Source organism: Rutidosis leptorrhynchoides, chromosome 3 (genome assembly GCF_046630445.1).
Source record: "Rutidosis leptorrhynchoides isolate AG116_Rl617_1_P2 chromosome 3, CSIRO_AGI_Rlap_v1, whole genome shotgun sequence".
Classification (NCBI taxonomy): Eukaryota; Viridiplantae; Streptophyta; class Magnoliopsida; order Asterales; family Asteraceae; genus Rutidosis; species Rutidosis leptorrhynchoides.
Window position 1 is genome coordinate 285,503,892 of NC_092335.1, and position 25,032 is coordinate 285,528,923.

Sequence of the window (25,032 nt, forward strand, 5' to 3'; positions counted from 1 at the left end):
CATCATTCCGGGACACCCTTCGGATATGATATAAATTTCGAAGTACTAAAGCATCCGGTACTTTGGATGGGGCTTGTTGGGCCCGATAGATCTATCTTTAGGATTCGCGTCAATTAGGGTGTCTGTTCCCTAATTCTTAGATTACCAGACTTAATAAAAAGGGGCATATTCGATTTCGATAATTCAACCATAGAATGTAGTTTCACGTACTTGTGTCTATTTTGTAAATCATTTATAAAACCTGCATGTATTCTCATCCCAGAAATATTAGATTTTAAAAGTGGGACTATAACTCACTTTCACAGATTTTTACTTCGTCGGGAAGTTAGACTTGGCCACTGGTTGATTCACGAACCTATAACAATATATACATATATATCAAAGTATGTTCAAAATATATTTACAACACTTTTAATATATTTTGATGTTTTAAGTTTATTAAGTCAGCTGTCCTCGTTAGTAACCTACAACTAGTTGTCCACAGTTAGATGTACAGAAATAAATCGATAAATATTATCTTGAATCAATCCACGACCCAGTGTATACGTATCTCAGTATTGATCACAACTCAAACTATATATATATTTTGGAATCAACCTCAACCCTGTATAGCTAACTCCAACATTCACATATAGAGTGTCTATGGTTGTTCCGAAATATATATAGATGTGTCGACATGATAGGTCGAAACATTGTATACGTGTCTATGGTATCTCAAGATTACATAATATACAATACAAGTTGATTAAGTTATGGTTGGAATAGATTTGTTACCAATTTTCACGTAGCTAAAATGAGAAAAATTATCCAATCTTGTTTTACCCATAACTTCTTCATTTTAAATCCGTTTTGAGTGAATCAAATTGCTATGGTTTCATATTGAACTCTATTTTATGAATCTAAACAGAAAAAGTATAGGTTTATAGTCGGAAAAATAAGTTACAAGTCATTTTTGTAAAGGTAGTCATTTCAGTCGAAAGAACGACGTCTAGATGACCATTTTAGAAAACATACTTCCACTTTGAGTTTAACCATAATTTTTGGATATAGTTTCATGTTCATAATAAAAATAATTTTCTCAGAATAACAACTTTTAAATCAAAGTTTATCATAGTTTTTAATTAACTAACCCAAAACAGCCCGCGGTGTTACTACGACGGCGTAAATCCGGTTTTACGGTGTTTTTCGTGTTTCCAGGTTTTAAATCATTAAGTTAGCATATCATATAGATATAGAACATGTGTTTAGTTGATTTTAAAAGTCAAGTTAGAAGGATTAACTTTTGTTTGCGAACAAGTTTAGAATTAACTAAACTATGTTCTAGTGATTACAAGTTTAAACCTTCGAATAAGATAGCTTTATATGTATGAATCGAATGATGTTATGAACATCATTACTACCTTAATTTCCTTGGATAAACCTACTGGAAAAGAGAAAAATGGATCTAGCTTCAATGGATCCTTGGATGGCTCGAAGTTCTTGAAGCAGAATCATGACACGAAAACAAGTTCAAGTAAGATCATCACTTGAAATAAGATTGTTATAGTTATAGAAATTGAACCAGAGTTTGAATATGATTATTACCTTGTATTAGAATGATAACCTATTATAAGAAACAAAGATTTCTTGAGGTTGGATGATCACCTTACAAGATTGGAAGTGAGCTAGCAAACTTGAAAGTATTCTTGATTTTATGAAACTAGAACTTTTGGAATTTATGAAGAACACTTAGAACTTGAAGATAGAACTTGAGAGAGATCAATTAGATGAAGAAAATTGAAGAATGAAAGTGTTTGTAGGTGTTTTTGGTCGTTGGTGTATGGATTAGATATAAAGGATATGTAATTTTGTTTTCATGTAAATAAGTCATGAATGATTACTCATATTTTTGTAATTTTATGAGATATTTCATGCTAGTTGCCAAATGATGGTTCCCACATGTGTTAGGTGACTCACATGGGCTGCTAAGAGCTGATCATTGGAGTGTATATACTAATAGTACATACATCTAAAAGCTGTGTATTGTACGAGTACGAATACGGGTGCATACGAGTAGAATTGTTGATGAAACTGAACGAGGATGTAATTGTAAGCATTTTTGTCAAGTAGAAGTATTTTGATAAGTGTATTGAAGTCTTTCAAAAGTGTATAAATACATATTAAAACACTACATGTATATACATTTTAACTGAGTCGTTAAGTCATCGTTAGTCGTTACATGTAAATGTTGTTTTGAAACCTTTAGGTTAACGATCTTGTTAAATGTTGTTAACCCAATGTTTATAATATCAAAAGAGATTTTAAATTATTATATTATCATGATATTATGATGTACGAATATCTCTTAATATGATATATATACATTAAATGTCGTTACAACGATAATCGTTACATATATGTCTCGTTTCAAAATCATTAAGTTAGTAGTCTTGTTTTTACATATATAGTTCATTGTTAATATACTTAATGATATGTTTAATTATCATAATATAATGTTAACTATATATATAACCATATATATGTCATCATATAGTTTTTACAAGTTTTAACGTTCGTGAATCACCGGTCAACTTGGGTGGTCAATTGTCTATATGAAACCTATTTCAATTAATCAAGTCTTAACAAGTTTGATTGCTTAACATGTTGGAAACATTTAACCATGTAAATATCACTCTCAATTAATATATATATAAACATGGAAAAGTTCGGGTCACTACAGATAACGACGGCTCGTATTAGGGGAACATCATATATCCCTAGAAACTTGGCAAAACGAACCAAAACCGAAGAAGAAGAAACAAGCGAGTGGAAATAAGATAGTTGTATTCGTGTGGTGTAATATAAGTAATATAGTGTGCTTATGCTTTATGATATATGTAAAAATTGCTTGTATTAATAAGTATTTTTTTATGAATCTAACTCTTGTCTATTTTACAGTATAAAAACACAAAATAGATAGACAACCCAATATTTTAAGAGACCTACCCGGAGACATGTGTAGTGACCCGAACTTTTCCATGTTTATATATATTAATTGAGATTGATATTTACATGATTAAATGTTTCCAACATGTTAAGCAATCAAACTTGTTAAGACTTGATTAATTGAAATATGTTTCATATAGACAATTGACCACCCAAGTTGACCGGTGATTCACGAACGTTAAAACTTGTAAAAACTATATGATGACATATATATGGTTATATATATAGTTAACATGATATTATGATATGTAAACATATCATTAAGTATATTAACAATGAACTACATATGTAAAAACAAGACTACTAACTTAATGATTTTGAAACGAGACATATATGTAACGATTATCGTTGTAACGACATTTAATGTATATATATCATATTAAGAGATATTCGTACATCATAATATCATGATAATATAATAATTTAAAATCTATTTTGATATTATAAACATTGGGTTAACAACATTTAACAAGATCGTTAACCTAAAGGTTTCAAAACAACATTTACATGTAACGACTAACGATGACTTAACGACTCAGTTAAAATGTATATACATGTAGTGTTTTAATATGTATTCATACACTTTTGAAAGACTTCAAGACACTTATCAAAATACTTCTACTTAACAAAAATGCTTACAATTACATCCTCGTTCAGTTTCATCAACAATTCTACTCGTATGCACCCGTATTCGTACTCGTACAATACACAGCTTTTAGATGTATGTACTATTGGTATATACACTCCAATGATCAGCTCTTAGCAGCCCATGTGAGTCACCTAACACATGTGGGAACCATCATTTGGCAACTAGCATGAAATATCTCATAAGATTACAAAAATATGAGTAATCATTCATGACTTATTTACATAAAAACAAAATTACATATCCTTTATATCTAATCCATACACCAACGACCAAAAACACCTACAAACACTTTCATTCTTCAATTTTCTTCATCTAATTGAACTCTCTCAAGTTCTATCTTCAAGTTCTAAGTGTTCTTCATAAATTCCAAAAGTTCTAGTTTCATAAAATCAAGAATACTTTCAAGTTTGCTAGCTCACTTCCAATCTTGTAAGGTGATCATCCAACCTCAAGAAATCTTTGTTTCTTACAGTAGGTTATCATTCTAATACAAGGTAATAATCATATTCAAACTTTGGTTCAATTTCTATAACTATAACAATCTTATTTCAAGTGATGATCTTACTTGAACTTGTTTTCGTGTCATGATTTTGCTTCAAGAACTTTGAGCCATCCAAGGATCCATTGAAGCTAGATCAATTTTTCTCTTTTCCAGTAGGTTCATCCAAGGAACTTAAGGTAGTAATGATGTTCATAACATCATTCGATTCATACATATAAAACTATCTTATTCGAAGGTTTAAACTTATAATCACTAGAACATAGTTTAGTTAATTCTAAACTTGTTCGCAAACAAAAGTTAATCCTTCTAACTTGACTTTTAAAATCAACTAAACACATGTTCTATATCTATATGATATGCTAACTTAATGATTTAAAACCTGGAAACACGAAAAACACCGTAAAACCGGATTTACGCCGTCGTAGTAACACCGCGGGCTGTTTTGGGTTAGTTAATTAAAAACTATGATAAACTTTGATTTAAAAGTTGTTATTCTGAGAAAATGATTTTTATTATGAACATGAAACTATATCCAAAAATTATGGTTAAACTCAAAGTGGAAGTATGTTTTCTAAAATGGTCATCTAGACGTCGTTCTTTCGACTGAAATGACTACCTTTACAAAAACGACTTGTAACTTATTTTTCCGACTATAAACCTATACTTTTCTGTTTAGATTCATAAAATAGAGTTCAATATGAAACCATAGCAATTTGATTCACTCAAAACGGATTTAAAATGAAGAAGTTATGGGTAAAACAAGATTGGATAATTTTTCTCATTTTAGCTACGTGAAAATTGGTAACAAATCTATTCCAACCATAACTTAATCAACTTGTATTATATATTATGTAATCTTGAGATACCATAGACACGTATACAATGTTTCGACCTATCATTTCGACACATCTATATATATTTCGGAACAACCATAGACACTCTATATGTGAATGTTGGAGTTAGCTATACAGGGTTGAGGTTGATTCCAAAATATATATAGTTTGAGTTGTGATCAATACTGAGATACGTATACACTGGGTCGTGGATTGATTCAAGATAATATTTATCGATTTATTTCTGTACATCTAACTGTGGACAACTAGTTGTAGGTTACTAACGAGGACAGCTGACTTAATAAACTTAAAACATCAAAATATATTAAAAGTGTTGTAAATATATTTTGAACATACTTTGATATATATGTATATATTGTTATAGGTTCGTGAATCAACCAGTGGCCAAGTCTTACTTCCCGACGAAGTAAAAATCTGTGAAAGTGAGTTATAGTCCCACTTTTAAAATCTAATATTTTTGGGATGAGAATACATGCAGGTTTTATAAATGATTTACAAAATAGACACAAGTACGTGAAACTACATTCTATGGTTGAATTATCGAAATCGAATATGCCCCTTTTTATTAAGTCTGGTAATCTAAGAATTAGGGAACAGACACCCTAATTGACGCGAATCCTAAAGATAGATCTATTGGGCCTAACAAACCCCATCCAAAGTACCGGATGCTTTAGTACTTCGAAATTTATATCATATCCGAAGGGTGTCCCGGAATGATGGGGATATTCTTATATATGCATCTTGTTATTGTCGGTTACCAGGTGTTCACCATATGAATGATTTTTTTATCTCTATGTATGGGATGTGTATTTAAATATGAAATCTTGTGGTCTATTGTTACGATTTGATATATATAGGTTAAACCTATAACTCACCAACATTTTTGTTGACGTTTTAAGCATGTTTATTCTCAGGTGATTATTAAGAGCTTCCGCTGTCGCATACTTAAATAAGGACAAGATTTGGAGTCCATGCTTGTATGATATTGTGTAAAAACTGCATTCAAGAAACTTATTTTGTTGTAACATATTTGTATTGTAAACCATTATGTAATGGTCGTGTGTAAACAGGATATTTTAGATTATCATTATTTGATAATCTACGTAAAGCTTTTTAAACCTTTATTGATGAAATAAAGGTTATGGTTTGTTTAAAAATGAATGCAGTCTTTGAAAAACGTCTCATATAGAGGTCAAAACCTCGCAACGAAATCAATTAATATGGAACGTTTTTAATCAATAAGAACGGGACATTTCAGTTGGTATCCGAGCGTTGGTCTTAGAGAACCAGAATTTTGCATTAGTGTGTCTTATCGAGTTTGTTAGGATGCATTAGTGAGTCTGGACTTCGACCGTGTTTACTTGAAAAATGATTGCTTAACAAATTTTGTTGGAAATTATATATTTTTAACATGTGAATATTATGTGATATATTAATCTCTTAACGCGTTTGATATTATGTGATAGATGTCTACCTCTAGAACAAGTCCCATTGACTCACCTAATAATAATGAAGAGTCAAATGTAAATTGGAATGATTTGTGGACTGATTCACAAGTTCCCGAAGAGGAACCGGAAGAAGAGTCGGAACCGGAAGAAGAATCGGAACCGGAAGAAGAATCGGAACCGGATGAATAAATAGAACCGGTGGGGGAAATAATAAAACGGTTAAGTAAAAGAAAATCCTCAACCAACCGACCAAGGTTAATTATGGTCAATGGTGTTTCCGCCAAGGAAGCAAAATATTGGGAGGATTACCAATTCTCCGATGAATCGGATTCCGACGAGAATTCCGATGATGTTATAGAAATTACCCCAACTGAATTTAAAAAGGCAAAAGAAAATAATAAGGGAAAGGGCATAAAAATAGAGAAATCTAATTCCAACCCCGATGAACTTTATATGTATCGTCAACCCCCGAAGTCCTTAAGTTGTAACAATGACCCGGGAACCTCTAAACCACCAGGTTTTTCTAAACCAATGTGGATCACGACGGCTCGTATTAGGGGAACATCATATATCCCTAGAAACTTGGCAAAACGAACCAAAACCGAAGAAGAAGAAACGAGCGAGTCGGAATAAGATAGTTGTATTCGTGTGGTGTAATATATGTAATATAGTGTTCGTATGCTTTATGATATATGTAAAAATTGCTTGTATTAATAAGTATTTTTTTATGAATCTAACTCTTGTCTATTTTACAGTTTAAAAACACAAAATGGATAGACAACCCAATATTTTAAGAGACCTACCCGGAGACATGATTGATGAAATCTTGTCTAGAGTCGGCCAGAATTCCTCGGCACAACTATTTAAGGCGAGATCAGTTTGTAAGACATTCGAAGAACGTTCCAAGAATGTCTTGGTTTATAAGAGACTTTCGTTTGAAAGATGGGGGATATCACATTGGGAAACCCATAAGTTACGATGTGTTTACTTTGACGCATATATTGCGGGGAACCCAAATGCTATTTTACGCAACGGGTTAAGAAATTATTTTGACTCAATATATCCGAATATTGGACTTCGTGATTTAGAAAAAGCGGCTAACATGCAACATAAAGAAGCATGTTATGCTTACGGATTAGTAATGTTCGCTTCTCACCAAAGTGAGAACAAGAACATCGGGCTACAACTATTAAACAAAACGTTTCCACAAGTGACGGAGTCGGTAATTGGGGTAAGAAATGAGGTTTTTAGATTATTACGGGACTGTTGGACATTACGTAACCCTCGTCCCTTTGACGACGCTACAACAAGCTGTCTTATCAACGGCCATAACGGTTATGTTGCACAAGACCAAGGATGGGAAGTAGTCCTAGTAAAACCAGAATGCATGACTTGTTTCTGGACGTATGAATTACGTGTCTTTATTGCCTTTGCTGAACGACTTGTGTACTAGCTAGAATTATCTTCACAACTATCTTGTATCAAAGTTATTGTGTGCTATATTTCATGCTTTATGTAAAATAAGCGGTATTGTAAGTTTGTAAAATATTGTATAAAAGTTTGAACGCGAAATATTATTATAATCAGTTTTTCATATAGAATTGTAGTAGTTGAATTGTATATTAGCTACTAAGTATGAACTTAACGGGTAGGTACTACCCGAATTTAAACTTATAAAACGCTAATATGAAGAAAAAGCTTTTATAAAAGAGTTCATATTATGCTACGAAATACTATTAACTACTCTTAATATTCTGTATGATTAACTTGTTCCATTTAACTATTTTGAAGGAAATGGCACCGACTACTCGACACACCGTGAATATGAATGAAGAGGAATTCCGTACTTTTCTAGCTTCAAACATAGCCGCAGTACAGGCTGCGCTACATACCAACAATAACCTTGGATCTAGCAGTACAGGAAATCGTGTGGGATGCACCTACAAAGAATTCACTGCCTGCAAACCTTTGGAATTTGATGGAACCGAAGGACCGATCGGATTGAAACGGTGGACCGAGAAGGTCGAATCGGTGTTTGCCATAAGTAAGTGTACTGAAGAGGACAAAGTAAAGTACGCTACGCATACCTTCACAGGTTCTGCGTTAACATGGTGGAATACCTATCTAGAGCAAGTGGGACAAGACGATGCGTACGCACTACCGTGGTCAGCATTCAAGCACTTGATGAACGAGAAGTACCGTCCCAGAACCGAGGTCAATAAGCTCAAGACAGAACTTAGAGGGTTACGAACCCAAGGATTTGATATTACCACGTACGAAAGACGATTCACAGAATTGTGCCTATTGTGTCCGGGAGCATTCGAAGATGAGGAAGAGAAGATCGACGCGGTTGTGAAAGGATTACCGGAAAGAATCCAAGAAGATATAAGTTCACACGAGCCCGCCTCCATACAACAGGCATGTAGAATGGCTCACAAACTAGTGAACCAGATTGAAGAAAGAATTAAAGAACAGACTGCTGAAGAGGCCAATGTGAAGCAAGTCAAAAGAAAGTGGGAGGAAAACGGTGATAAGAATCACCAATACAACAACAACAGCAATTACAACAATAATCGCAACAATTATCCCAACAATCGCAACATCAATCGCAACTACAACAAACGGCCCAACAACAACAACAACAACAACAACAACAACAGCAACTACAACAATCATCCCAACAACAATAATAACCGCAACAACAACAACAATCAGAAGCAACTATGCCAAAGGTGTGAAAAGAATCACTCGGGGTTCTGCACCAAATTTTGCAACAAGTGTAAAAGAAATGGTCATAGCGCGGCGAAGTGTGAGGTCTACGGACCAGGGGTTAATAGAACGAAAGGAACAAATGGTGTCGGAACGAGTAATGGCGGAGCAAGTAGTGTCGGAGCAAGTTATGCCAATGTAGTTTGTTATAAATGTGGAAAACCAGGCCACATTATTAGAAATTGCCCGAACCAGGAGAACACGAATGGACAAGGCCGTGGAAGAGTTTTCAATATTAATGCGGTAGAGGCACAGGAAGACCCGGAGCTTGTTACGGGTACGTTTCTTATTGACAATAAATCTGCTTACGTTTTATTTAATTCGGGTGCGGATAGAAGCTATATGAGTAGAGATTTTTGTGCAAAATTAAGTTGTCCATTGACGCCTTTGGATAGTAAATTTTTACTCGAATTAGCAAATGGTAAATTAATTTCAGCAGATAATATATGTCGGAATCGAGAAATTAAACTGGTTAGCGAAACATTTAAGATTGATTTGATACCAGTAGAGTTAGGGAGTTTTGATGTGATAATCGGTATGGACTGGTTGAAAGAAGTGAAAGCGGAGATCGTTTGTTACAAAAATGCAATTCGCATTATACGAGAAAAAGGAAAACCCTTAATGGTGTACGGAGAAAAGGGCAACACGAAGCTACATCTTATTAGTAATTTGAAGGCACAAAAACTAATAAGAAAAGGTTGCTATGCTGTTCTAGCACACGTCGAGAAAGTACAAACTGAAGAAAAGAGCATCAATGATGTTCCCATTGCAAAAGAATTTCCCGATGTATTTCCGAAAGAATTACCGGGATTACCCCCACATCGAGCCGTTGAATTTCAAATAGATCTTGTACCAGGAGCTGCACCAATAGCTCGTGCTCCTTACAGACTCGCACCCAGCGAGATGAAAGAACTGCAAAGCCAATTACAAGAACTTTTAGAGCGTGGTTTCATTCGACCAAGCACATCACCGTGGGGAGCTCCTGTTTTGTTTGTCAAGAAGAAAGATGGTACATTCAGGTTGTGTATCGACTACCGAGAGTTGAACAAACTTACCATCAAGAACCGCTACCCACTACCGAGAATCGACGACTTATTTGATCAACTACAAGGCTCGTCTGTTTATTCAAAGATTGACTTACGTTCCGGGTATCATCAAATGCGGGTGAAAGAAGATGATATTCCAAAGACTGCTTTCAGAACACGTTACGGTCATTACGAGTTTATGGTCATGCCGTTTGGTTTAACTAATGCACCAGCTGTGTTCATGGACCTTATGAACCGAGTGTGTGGACCATACCTTGACATGTTTGTCATTGTTTTCATTGATGACATACTTATTTACTCAAAGAATGACCAAGAACACGGTGAACATTTGAGAAAGGTGTTAGAAGTATTGAGGAAGGAAGAATTGTACGCTAAGTTTTCAAAGTGTGCATTTTGGTTGGAAGAAGTTCAATTCCTCGGTCACATAGTGAACAAAGAAGGTATTAAGGTGGATCCGGCAAAGATAGAAACTGTTGAAAAGTGGGAAACCCCGAAAACTCCGAAACACATACGCCAGTTTTTAGGACTAGCTGGTTACTACAGAAGGTTCATCCAAGACTTTTCCAGAATAGCAAAACCCTTGACTGCATTAACGCATAAAGGGAAGAAATTTGAATGGAATGATGAACAAGAGAAAGCGTTTCAGTTATTGAAGAAAAAGCTAACTACGGCACCTATATTGTCATTGCCTGAAGGGAATGATGATTTTGTGATTTATTGTGATGCATCAAAGCAAGGTCTCGGTTGTGTATTAATGCAACGAACGAAGGTGATTGCTTATGCGTCTAGACAATTGAAGATTCACGAACAAAATTATACGACGCATGATTTGGAATTAGGCGCGGTTGTTTTTGCATTAAAGACTTGGAGGCACTACTTATATGGGGTCAAAAGTATTATATATACCGACCACAAAAGTCTTCAACACATATTTAATCAGAAACAACTGAATATGAGGCAGCGTAGGTGGATTGAATTATTGAATGATTACGACTTTGAGATTCGTTACCACCCGGGGAAGGCAAATGTGGTAGCCGATGCCTTGAGCAGGAAGGACAGAGAACCCATTCGAGTAAAATCTATGAATATAATGATTCATAATAACCTTACTACTCAAATAAAGGAGGCGCAACAAGGAGTTTTAAAAGAGGGAAATTTAAAGGATGAAATACCCAAAGGATCGGAGAAGCATCTTAATATTCGGGAAGACGGAACCCGGTATAGGGCTGAAAGAATTTGGGTACCAAAATTTGGAGATATGAGAGAAATGGTACTTAGAGAAGCTCATAAAACCAGATACTCAATACATCCTGGAACGGGGAAGATGTACAAGGATCTCAAGAAACATTTTTGGTGGCCGGGTATGAAAGCCGATGTTGCTAAATACGTAGGAGAATGTTTGACGTGTTCTAAGGTCAAAGCTGAGCATCAGAAACCATCAGGTCTACTTCAACAACCCGAAATCCCGGAATGGAAATGGGAAAACATTACCATGGATTTCATCACTAAATTGCCAAGGACTGCAAGTGGTTTTGATACTATTTGGGTAATAGTTGATCGTCTCACCAAATCAGCACACTTCCTGCCAATAAGAGAAGATGACAAGATGGAGAAGTTAGCACGACTGTATTTGAAGGAAGTCGTCTCCAGACATGGAATACCAATCTCTATTATCTCTGATAGGGATGGCAGATTTATTTCAAGATTCTGGCAGACATTACAGCAAGCATTAGGAACTCGTCTAGACATGAGTACTGCCTATCATCCACAAACTGATGGGCAGAGTGAAAGGACGATACAAACGCTTGAAGACATGCTACGAGCATGTGTTATTGATTTCGGAAACAGTTGGGATCGACATCTACCGTTAGCAGAATTTTCCTACAACAACAGCTACCATTCAAGCATTGAGATGGCGCCGTTTGAAGCACTTTATGGTAGAAAGTGCAGGTCTCCGATTTGTTGGAGTGAAGTGGGGGAGAGACAGATTACGGGTCCGGAGATTATACAAGAAACTACCGAGAAGATCATCCAAATTCAACAACGGTTGAAAACCGCCCAAAGTCGACAAAAGAGCTACGCTGACATTAAAAGAAAAGATATAGAATTTGAAATTGGAGAGATGGTCATGCTTAAAGTTGCACCTTGGAAAGGCGTTGTTCGATTTGGTAAACGAGGGAAATTAAATCCAAGGTATATTGGACCATTCAAGATTATTGATCGTGTCGGACCAGTAGCTTACCGACTTGAGTTACCTCAACAACTCGCGGCTGTACATAACACTTTCCACGTCTCGAATTTGAAGAAATGTTTTGCTAAAGAAGATCTCACTATTCCGTTAGATGAAATCCAAATCAACGAAAAACTTCAATTCATCGAAGAACCCGTCGAAATAATGGATCGTGAGGTTAAAAGACTTAAGCAAAACAAGATACCAATTGTTAAGGTTCGATGGAATGCTCGTAGAGGACCCGAGTTCACCTGGGAGCGTGAAGATCAGATGAAGAAGAAATACCCGCATCTATTTCCAGAAGATTCGTCAACACCTTCAACAGCTTAAAATTTCGGGACGAAATTTATTTAACGGGTAGGTACTGTAGTGACCCGAACTTTTCCATGTTTATATATATTAATTGAGATTGATATTTACATGATTAAATGTTTCCAACATGTTAAGCAATCAAACTTGTTAAGACTTGATTAATTGAAATATGTTTCATATAGACAATTGACCACCCAAGTTGACCGGTGATTCACGAACGTTAAAACTTGTAAAAACTATATGATGACATATATATGGTTATATATATAGTTAACATGATATTATGATATGTAAACATATCATTAAGTATATTAACAATGAACTACATATGTAAAAACAAGACTACTAACTTAATGATTTTGAAACGAGACATATATGTAACGATTATCGTTGTAACGACATTTAATGTATATATATCATATTAAGAGATATTCGTACATCATAATATCATGATAATATAATAATTTAAAATCTATTTTGATATTATAAACATTGGGTTAACAACATTTAACAAGATCGTTAACCTAAAGGTTTCAAAACAACATTTACATGTAACGACTAACGATGACTTAACGACTCAGTTAAAATGTATATACATGTAGTGTTTTAATATGTATTCATACACTTTTGAAAGACTTCAAGACACTTATCAAAATACTTCTACTTAACAAAAATGCTTACAATTACATCCTCGTTCAGTTTCATCAACAATTCTACTCGTATGCACCCGTATTCGTACTCGTACAATACACAGCTTTTAGATGTATGTACTATTGGTATATACACTCCAATGATCAGCTCTTAGCAGCCCATGTGAGTCACCTAACACATGTGGGAACCATCATTTGGCAACTAGCATGAAATATCTCATAAGATTACAAAAATATGAGTAATCATTCATGACTTATTTACATAAAAACAAAATTACATATCCTTTATATCTAATCCATACACCAACGACCAAAAACACCTACAAACACTTTCATTCTTCAATTTTCTTCATCTAATTGAACTCTCTCAAGTTCTATCTTCAAGTTCTAAGTGTTCTTCATAAATTCCAAAAGTTCTAGTTTCATAAAATCAAGAATACTTTCAAGTTTGCTAGCTCACTTCCAATCTTGTAAGGTGATCATCCAACCTCAAGAAATCTTTGTTTCTTATAGTAGGTTATCATTCTAATACAAGGTAATAATCATATTCAAACTTTGGTTCAATTTCTATAACTATAACAATCTTATTTCAAGTGATGATCTTACTTGAACTTGTTTTCGTGTCATGATTTTGCTTCAAGAACTTTGAGCCATCCAAGGATCCATTGAAGCTAGATCCATTTTTCTCTTTTCCAGTAGGTTCATCCAAGGAACTTAAGGTAGTAATGATGTTCATAACATCATTCGATTCATACATATAAAACTATCTTATTCGAAGGTTTAAACTTATAATCACTAGAACATAGTTTAGTTAATTCTAAACTTGTTCGCAAACAAAAGTTAATCCTTCTAACTTGACTTTTAAAATCAACTAAACACATGTTCTATATCTATATGATATGCTAACTTAATGATTTAAAACCTGGAAACACGAAAAACACCGTAAAACCGGATTTACGCCGTCGTAGTAACACCGCGGGCTGTTTTGGGTTAGTTAATTAAAAACTATGATAAACTTTGATTTAAAAGTTGTTATTCTGAGAAAATGATTTTTATTATGAACATGAAACTATATCCAAAAATTATGGTTAAACTCAAAGTGGAAGTATGTTTTCTAAAATGGTCATCTAGACGTCGTTCTTTCGACTGAAATGACTACCTTTACAAAAACGACTTGTAACTTATTTTTCCGACTATAAACCTATACTTTTCTGTTTAGATTCATAAAATAGAGTTCAATATGAAACCATAGCAATTTGATTCACTCAAAACGGATTTAAAATGAAGAAGTTATGGGTAAAACAAGATTGGATAATTTTTCTCATTTTAGCTACGTGAAAATTGGTAACAAATCTATTCCAACCATAACTTAATCAACTTGTATTATATATTATGTAATCTTGAGATACCATAGACACGTATACAATGTTTCGACCTATCATTTCGACACATCTATATATATTTCGGAACAACCATAGACACTCTATATGTGAATGTTGGAGTTAGCTATACAGGGTTGAGGTTGATTCCAAAATATATATAGTTTGAGTTGTGATCAATACTGAGATACGTATACACTGGGTCGTGGATTGATTCAAGATAATATTTATCGATTTATTTCTGTACATCTAACTGTGGACAACTAGTTGTAGGTTACTAACGAGGACAGCTGACTTAATAAACTTAAAACATCAAAATATATTAAAAGTGTTGTAAATATATTTTGAACATACTTTGATATATATGTATATATTGTTATAGGTTCGTGAATCAACCAGTGGCCAAGTCTTACTTCCCGACGAAGTAAAAATCTGTGAAAGTGAGTTATAGTCCCACTTTTAAAATCTAATATTTTTGGGATGAGAATACATGCAGGTTTTATAAATGATTTACAAAATAGACACAAGTACGTGAAACTACATTCTATGGTTGAATTATCGAAATCGAATATGCCCCTTTTTATTAAGTCTGGTAATCTAAGAATTAGGGAACAGACACCCTAATTGACGCGAATCCTAAAGATAGATCTATTGGGCCTAACAAACCCCATCCAAAGTACCGGATGCTTTAGTACTTCGAAATTTATATCATATCCGAAGGGTGTCCCGGAATGATGGGGATATTCTTATATATGCATCTTGTTATTGTCGGTTACCAGGTGTTCACCATATGAATGATTTTTTTATCTCTATGTATGGGATGTGTATTGAAATATGAAATCTTGTGGTCTATTGTTACGATTTGATATATATAGGTTAAACCTATAACTCACCAACATTTTTGTTGACGTTTTAAGCATGTTTATTCTCAGGTGATTATTAAGAGCTTCCGCTGTCGCATACTTAAATAAGGACAAGATTTGGAGTCCATGCTTGTATGATATTGTGTAAAAACTGCATTCAAGAAACTTATTTTGTTGTAACATATTTGTATTGTAAACCATTATGTAATGGTCGTGTGTAAACAGGATATTTTAGATTATCATTATTTGATAATCTACGTAAAGCTTTTTAAACCTTTATTGATGAAATAAAGGTTATGGTTTGTTTAAAAATGAATGCAGTCTTTGAAAAACGTCTCATATAGAGGTCAAAACCTCGCAACGAAATCAATTAATATGGAACGTTTTTAATCAATAAGAACGGGACATTTCAACATGATTGATGAAATCTTGTCTAGAGTCGGTCAGAATTCTTCGGCACAACTATTTAAAGCGAGATCAGTTTGTAAGACATTCGAAGAACGTTCCAAGAATGCCTTGGTTTATAAAAGGATTTCGTTCGAAAGATGGGGGATATCACATTGGTAAATCCATAAGTTACGATGTGTTTACTTTGACGCATATATTGCGGGGAACCCAAATGCTATTTTACGCAATGGGTTAAGAAATTATTTTGACTCAATATATCCGAATATTGGACTTCGTGATTTAGAAAAAGCGGCTAACATGCAACATAAAGAAGCATGTTATGCTTACGGATTAGTAATGTTCGCTTCTCACCAAAGTGAGAACAAGAACATCGGGCTACAACTATTAAACAAAACGTTCCCACAAGTGACGGAGTCGGTAATTGGGGTAAGAAATGAGGTTTTTAGATTGTTACGGGACTGTTGGACATTACGTAACCCTCGTCCCATTGACGACGTTACAACAGGCTGTCTTATCAACGGCCATAACGGTTATGTTCCACAAGACCAAGGATGGGAAGTAATCCTAGTAAAACCAGAATGCATGACTTGTTTCTGGACGTATGAATTACATGTCTTTATTGCCTTTGCTGAACGACTTGTGTACTAGCTAGAATTATCTTCACAACCATCTTGTATCAAATTTATTGTGTGCTATATTTCATGCTATATGTAAAATAAGCGGTATTGTAAGTTTGTAAAATATTGTGTAAAAGTTTGAACGCGAAATATTATTATAATCAGTTTTTCATATAGAATTGTAGTAGTTGAATTGTATATTAGCTACTAAGTATGAACATAACGGGTAGGTACTACCCGAATTTAAACTTATAAAACGCTAATATGAAGAAAAAGCTTTTATAAATGAGTTCATATTATGCTACGAAATACTATTAACTACTCTTAATATTCTGTATGATTAACTTGTTCCATTTGACTATTTTGAAGGAAATGGCACCGACTACTCGACACACCGTGAATATGAATGAAGAGGAATTCCGTACTTTTCTAGCTTCAAACATAGCTGCAGTACAGGCTGCGCTACATACCAACAATAACCTTAGATCTGGCAGTACAGGAAATCGTGTAGGATGCACCTACAAAGAATTCACTGCCTGCAAACCTTTGGAATTTGATGGAACCGAAGGACCGATCGGATTGAAACGGTGGACCGAGAAGGTCGAATCGGTGTTTGCCATAAGTAAGTGTACTGAAGAGGACAAAGTGAAGTACGCTACGCATACCTTCACAGGTTCTGCGTTAACATGGTGGAATACCTATCTAGAGCAAGTGGGACAAGACGATGCGTACGCACTACCGTGGTCAGCATTCAAGCACTTGATGAACGAGAAGTACCGACCCAGGACCGAGGTCAATAAGCTCAAGACAGAACTTAGAGGGTTACGAACCCAAGGATTTGATATTACCACTTACGAAAGACGATTCACAGAATTGTGCCTATTGTGTCCGGGAGCATTCGAAGATGAGGAAGAGAAGATCGACGCGTTTGTGAAAGGATTACCGGAAAGAATCCAAGAAGATATAAGTTCACACGAGCCCGCCTCTATACAACAGGCATGTAGAATGGCTCACAAACTAGTGAACCAGATTGAAGAAAGAATTAAAGAACATACTGCTGAAGAGGCCAATGTGAAGCAAGTCAAAAGAAAGTGGGAGGAAAACGGTGATAAGAATCACCAATACAACAACAACAGCAACTACAACAATCATCCCAACAACAATAATAACCGCAACAACAACAACAATCAGAAGCAGCTATGCCAAAGGTGTAAAAAGTATCACTCGGGGTTCTGCACCAAATTTTGCAACAAGTGTAAAAGAAACGGTCATAGCGCGGCGAAGTGTGAGGTCTACGGACCAGGGGTTAATAGAACGAAAGGAACAAATGGTGTCGGAACGAGTAATGGCGGAGCAAGTAGTGTCGAAGCAAGTTATGCCAATGTAGTTTGTTATAAATGTGGAAAACCGGGCCACATTATTAGAAATTGCCCAAACCAGGAGAACACGAATGGACAAGGCCACGGAAGAGTTTTCAATATTAATGCGGCAGAGGCACAGGAAGACCCGGAGCTTGTTACGGGTACGTTTCTTATTGACAATAAATCTGCTTACGTTTTATTTGATTCGGGTGCGGATAGAAGCTATATGAGTAGAGATTTTTGTGCTAAATTAAGTTGTCCATTGACGCCTTTGGATAGTAAATTTTTACTCGAATTAGCAAATGGTAAATTAATTTCAGCAGATAATATATGTCGGAATCGATAAATTAAACTGGTTAGCGAAACATTTAAGATTGACTTGATACTAGTAGAGTTAGGGAGTTTTGATGTGATAATCGGTATGGACTGGTTGAAAGAAGTGAAAGCAGAGATCGTTTGTTACAAAAATGCAATTCGCATTATACGAGAAAAAGGAAAACCCTTAATGGTGTACGGAGAAAAGGGCAACACGAAGCTACATCTTATTAGTAATTTGAAGGCACAAAAACTAATAAGAAAAGGTTGCTATGTTGTTCTAGCACACGTCGAGAAAGTACAAACTGAAGAAAAGAGCATCAATGATGTTCCCGTCGTAAAAGAATTTCCCGATGTATTTCCGAAAGAATTACCGGGATTACCCCCACATCGATCCGTTGAATTTCAAATAGATCTTGTACCAGGAGCTGCACCAATAGCTCGTGCTCCTTATAGACTCGCACCCAGCGAGATGAAAGAACTGCAAAGCCAATTACAAGAACTTTTAGAGCATGGTTTCATTCGACCAAGCACCTCCCCGTGGGGAGCTCCTGTTTTGTTTGTCAAGAAGAAAGATGGTACATTCAGGTTGTGTATCGACTACCGAGAGTTGAACAAACTTACCATCAAGAACCGCTACCCACTACCGAGAATCGACGACTTAGTTGATCAACTACATGGCTCGTCTGTTTATTCAAAGATTGACTTACGTTCCGGGTATCATCAAATGCGGGTGAAAGAAGATGATATTCCAAAGACTGCTTTCAGAACATGTTACGGTCATTACGAGTTTATGGTCATGCCATTTGGTTTAACTAATGCACCAGCTGTGTTCATGGACCTTATGAACCGAATGTGTGGACCATACCTTGACAAGTTTGTCATTATTTTCATTGATGACATACTTATTTACTCAAAGAATGACCAAGAACACGGTGAACATTTGAGAAAGGTGTTAGAAGTATTGAGGAAGGAAGAATTGTACGCTAAATTTTCAAAGTGTGCATTTTGGTTGGAAGAAGTTCAATTCCTCGGTCACATAGTGAACAAAAAAGGTATTAAGGTGGATCCGGCAAAGATAGAAACTGTTGAAAAGTGGGAAACCCCGAAAACTCCGAAACACATACGCCAGTTTTTAGGACTAGCTGGTTACTACAGAAGGTTCATCCAAGAATTTTCCAGAATAGCAAAACCCTTGACTGCATTAACGCATAAAGGGAAGAAATTTGAATGGAAGGATGAACAAGAGAAAGCATTTCAGTTATTGAAGAAAAAGCTAACTACGGCACCTATATTGTCATTGCCTGAAGGGAGTGATGATTTTGTGATTTATTGTGACGCATCAAAGCAAGGTCTCGGTTGTGTATTAATGCAACGAACGAAGGTGATTGCTTATGCGACTAGACAATTGAAGATTCACGAGCAAAATTATACGACGCATAATTTGGAATTAGGCGCGGTTGTTTTTGCATTAAAGACTTGGAGGCACTACTTATATGGGGTCAAAAGTATTATATATACCGACCACAAAAGTCTTCAACACATATTTAATCAAAAACAACTGAATATGAGGCAGCGTAGGTGGATTGAATTGTTGAATGATTACGACTTTGAGATTCGTTACCACCCGGGGAAGGCAAATGTGGTAGCCGATGCCTTGAGCAGGAAGAACAGAGAACCCATTCGAGTAAAATCTATGAATATAATGATTCATAATAACCTTACTACTCAAATAAAGGAGGCGCAACAAGGAGTTTTAAAAGAAGGAAATTTAAAGGATGAAATACCCAAAGGATCGGAGCAGCATCTTAATATTCGGGAAGACGGAACCCGGTATAGGGCTGAAAGGATTTGGGTACCAAAATTTGGAGATATGAGAGAAATGGTACTTAGAGAAGCTCATAAAACCAGATACTCAATACATCCTGGAACGGGGAAGATGTACAAAGATCTCAAGAAACATTTTTGGTGGCCGGGTATGAAAGCCGATGTTGCTAAATACGTAGGAGAATGTTTGACGTGTTCTAAGGTCAAAGCTGAGCATTAGAAACCATCAGGTCTACTTCAACAACCCGAAATCCCAGAATGGAAATGGGAAAACATTACCATGGATTTCATCACTAAATTGCCAAGGACTGCAAGTGGTTTTGATACTATTTGGGTAATAGTTGATCGTCTCACCAAATCAGCACACTTCCTGCCAATAAGAGAAGATGACAAGATGGAGAAGTTAGCACGACTGTATTTGAAGGAAGTCGTCTCCAGACATGGAATACCAATCTCTATTATCTCTGATAGGGATGGCAGATTTATTTCAAGATTCTGGCAGACATTACAGCAAGCATTAGGAACTCGTCTAGACATGAGTACCGCCTATCATCCACAAACTGATGGGCAAAGCGAAAGGACGATACAAACACTTGAAGACATGCTACGAGCATGTGTTATTGATTTCGGAAACAGTTGGGATCGACATCTACCGTTAGCAGAATTTTCCTACAACAGCAGCTACCATTCAAGCATTGAGATGGCGCCGTTTGAAGCACTTTATGGTAGAAAGTGCAGGTCTCCGATTTGTTGGAGTGAAGTAGGGGATAGACAGATTACGGGTCCAGAGATTATACAAGAAACTACCGAGAAGATCATCCAAATTCAACAACGGTTGAAAATTGCCCAAAGTCGACAAAAGAGCTACGCTGACATTAAAAGAAAAGATATAGAATTTGAAATTGGAGAGATGGTCATGCTTAAAGTTGCACCTTGGAAAGGCGTTGTTCGATTTGGTAAACGAGGGAAATTAAATCCAAGGTATATTGGACCATTTAAGATTATTGATCGTGTCAGACCAGTAGCTTACCGACTTGAGTTACCTCAACAACTCGCGGCTGTACATAACACTTTCCACGTCTCGAATTTGAAGAAATGTTTTGCTAAAGAAGATCTCACTATTCCGTTAGATGAAATCCAAATCAACGAAAAACTTCAATTCATCGAAGAACCCGTTGAAATAATGGATCGTGAGGTTAAAAGACTTAAGCAAAACAAGATACCAATTGTTAAGGTTCGATGGAATGCTCGTAGAGGACCCGAGTTCACCTGGGAGCGTGAAGATTAGATGAAGAAGAAATACCCACATCTATTTCCAGAAGATTCGTCAACACCATCAACAGCTTAAAATTTCGGGACGAAATTTATTAAACGGGTAGGTACTGTAGTGACCCGAAATTTTCCATGTTTATATATATATTAATTGAGATTGATATTTACATGATTAAATGTTTCCAACATGTTAAGCAATCAAACTTGTTAAGACTTAATTAATTGAAATATGTTTCATATAGACAATTGACCACCCAAGTTGACCGGCGATTCACGAATGTTAAAACTTGTAAAAACGACATGACGATATATATATGGATATATATATGGTTAACATGAGATTATGATAAGTAAGTATCTCCATAAGTATATTAACAATGAGTTATATACATATAAACAAGACTACTAACTTAAGGATTTCGAAACGAGACATATATGTAACGATTATCGTTGTAACGACATTTAAATGTATATATATCATATTAAGATATATTAATATATCATAATATCATGATAATATAATAATTTAACATCTCATTAGATATAATAAACAATGGGTTAACAACATTAATTGAGATCGTTAACTTAAAGGTTTCAAAACAACACTTACATGTAACGACTAACGATGACTTAACGACTCAGTTAAAATGTATATACATGTAGTGTATTTAGATGTATTAAAATACTTTTGGAAGACTTCAAGACATATATCAAAACACTCATACTTAACGAAAATGGTTACAGTTACTTTCCCATTCTTTTCTTTCATCAAGAATTCTAGTCGTATTCTTACCCGTATTATACACAGCTTCAAAACGTACTTACTATGGGTATATACCAATAGGAACTAGCATGGGATTCCACTCTTGATTATGTCATGTATGACTAATAAATTTTAACTTCTACCATGAGCTAGTCAACTAACTAGAACTCCTTTTAACCCCACTCACCACTCACCAATTACCACTCATCATTCACTCCATTTCACTTCCAATTCTCTTTCTAATTCTCTCTCAACACACACACACTATTATGAATGTATTTTTCCAGTAGTTAATCATCATCTTCATCAAAAATCACTTCAAGAATCAAGCTATAATCATCATAGGAAGAACACTTCAAGAACACTTCAAAAATCCCTTCAAGTTTACTAATTTACTTCCAAGCTTTCTAATCCATTCCAAGTAATCATCTAAGATCAAGAAACCTTTGTTATATACAGTAGGTTATCTTTCTTATTCAAGGTAATATTCATATTCAAACTTTGATTCAATTTCTATAACTATAAACTATCTTAATTCGAGTAAAAATCTTACTTGAACTTGTTTTTGTGTCATGATCCTACTTCAAGAACTTTCAACCATCCAAGATCCTTTGAAGATAGATCATTTCTTGTCACTTCCAGTAGGTTTACCTACTAAACTTGAGGTAGTAATGATGTTCATAACATCATTCGATTCATATATATAAAACTATCTTATTCGAAGGTTTAAACTCGTAATCACTAGAACATAGTTTAGTTAATTCTAAACTTGTTCGCAAATAAAAGTTAATCCTTCTAACTTGACTTTTAAAATTAACTAAACACATGTTCTATATCTATATGATATGCTAACTTAATGATTTAAAACCTGGAAACACGAAAAACACCGTAAAACCGGATTTACGCCGTCGTAGTAACACCGCGGGCTGTTTTGGGTTAGTTAATTAAAAACTATGATAAACTTTGATTTAAAAGTTGTTATTCTGAGAAAATGATTTTTATTATGAACATGAAACTATATCCAAAAATTATGGTTAAACTCAAAGTGGAAGTATGTTTTCTAAAATGGTCATCTAGACGTCGTTCTTTCGACTAAAATGACTACCTTTACAAAAATGACTTGTAACTTATTTTTCCGACTATAAACCTATACTTTTTCTATTTAGATTCATAAAATAGAGTTCAATATGAAACCATAGCAATTTGATTCACTCAAAACGGATTTAAAATGAAGAAGTTATGGGTAAAACAAGATTGGATAATTTTTCTCATTTTAGCTACGTGAAAATTGGTAACAAATATATTCCAACCATAACTTAATCAACTTGTATTGTATATTATGTAATCTTGAGATACCATAGACACGTACACAATGTTTCGACCTATCATGTCGACACATCTATATATATTTCGGAACAACCATAGACACTCTATATGTGAATGTTGGAGTTAGCTATACAGGGTTGAGGTTGATTCCAAAATATGTATAGTTTGAGTTGTGATCAATACTGAGATACGTATACACTGGGTCGTGGATTGATTCAAGATAATATTTATCGATTTATTTCTGTATATCTAACTTTGGACAACTAGTTGTAGGTTACTAACGAGGACAGCTGACTTAATAAACTTAAAACATCAAAATATATTAAAAGTGTTGTAAATATATTTTGAACATACTTTGATATATATGTATATAATGTTATAGGTTCGTGAATCAACCAGTGGTCAAGTCTTACTTCCCGACGAAGTAAAAATCTGTGAAAGTGAGTTATAGTCTCACTTTTAAAATCTAATATTTTTGGGATGAGAATACATGCAGGTTTTATAAATGATTTACAAAATAGACACAAGTACGTGAAACTACATTCTATGGTTGAATTATCGAAATCGAATATGCCCCTTTTTATTAAGTCTGGTAATCTAAGAATTAGGGAACAGACACCCTAATTGACGCGAATCCTAAAGATAGATCTATTGGGCCTAACAAACCCCATCCAAAGTACCGGATGCTTTAGTACTTCGAAATTTATATCATATCCGAAGGGTGTCCCGGAATGATGGGGATATTCTTATATATATGCATCTTGTTAATGTCGGTTACCAGGTGTTCACCATATGAATGCTTTTTATCTCTATGTATGGGTTGTGTATTGAAATATGAAATCTTGTGGTCTATTGTTACGATTTGATATATATAGGTTAAACCTATAACTCACCAACATTTTTGTTGACGTTTTAAGCATGTTTATTCTCAGGTGATTATTAAGAGCTTCCGCTGTCGCATACTTAAATAAGGACGAGATTTGGAGTCCATGCTTGTATGATATTGTGTAAAAACTGCATTCAAGAAACTTATTTTGTTGTAACATATTTGTATTGTAAACCATTATGTAATGGTCGTGTGTAAACATGATATTTTAGATTATCATTATTTGATAGTCTACGTAAAGCTTTTTAAACCTTTATTGATGAAATAAAGGTTATGGTTTGTTTTAAAATGAATGCAGTCTTTGAAAAACGTCTCATATAGAGGTCAAAACCTCGCAACGAAATCAATTAATATGGAACGTTTTTAATCAATAAGAACGGGACATTTCATATAACATATGAAACTAAACAATTCTTCATTTGAATCTTGACGATTCCAATCCATGTTCAAATCTTTCATGATTCTTGAAAACACCTCAATCGAGAGGATGAACCAACCGCACTTCCTCTACGGAAGAAAAGATTGATGCATATAGTTATGCACCTGAAAAACCCTCGGAAACTGAGTAAA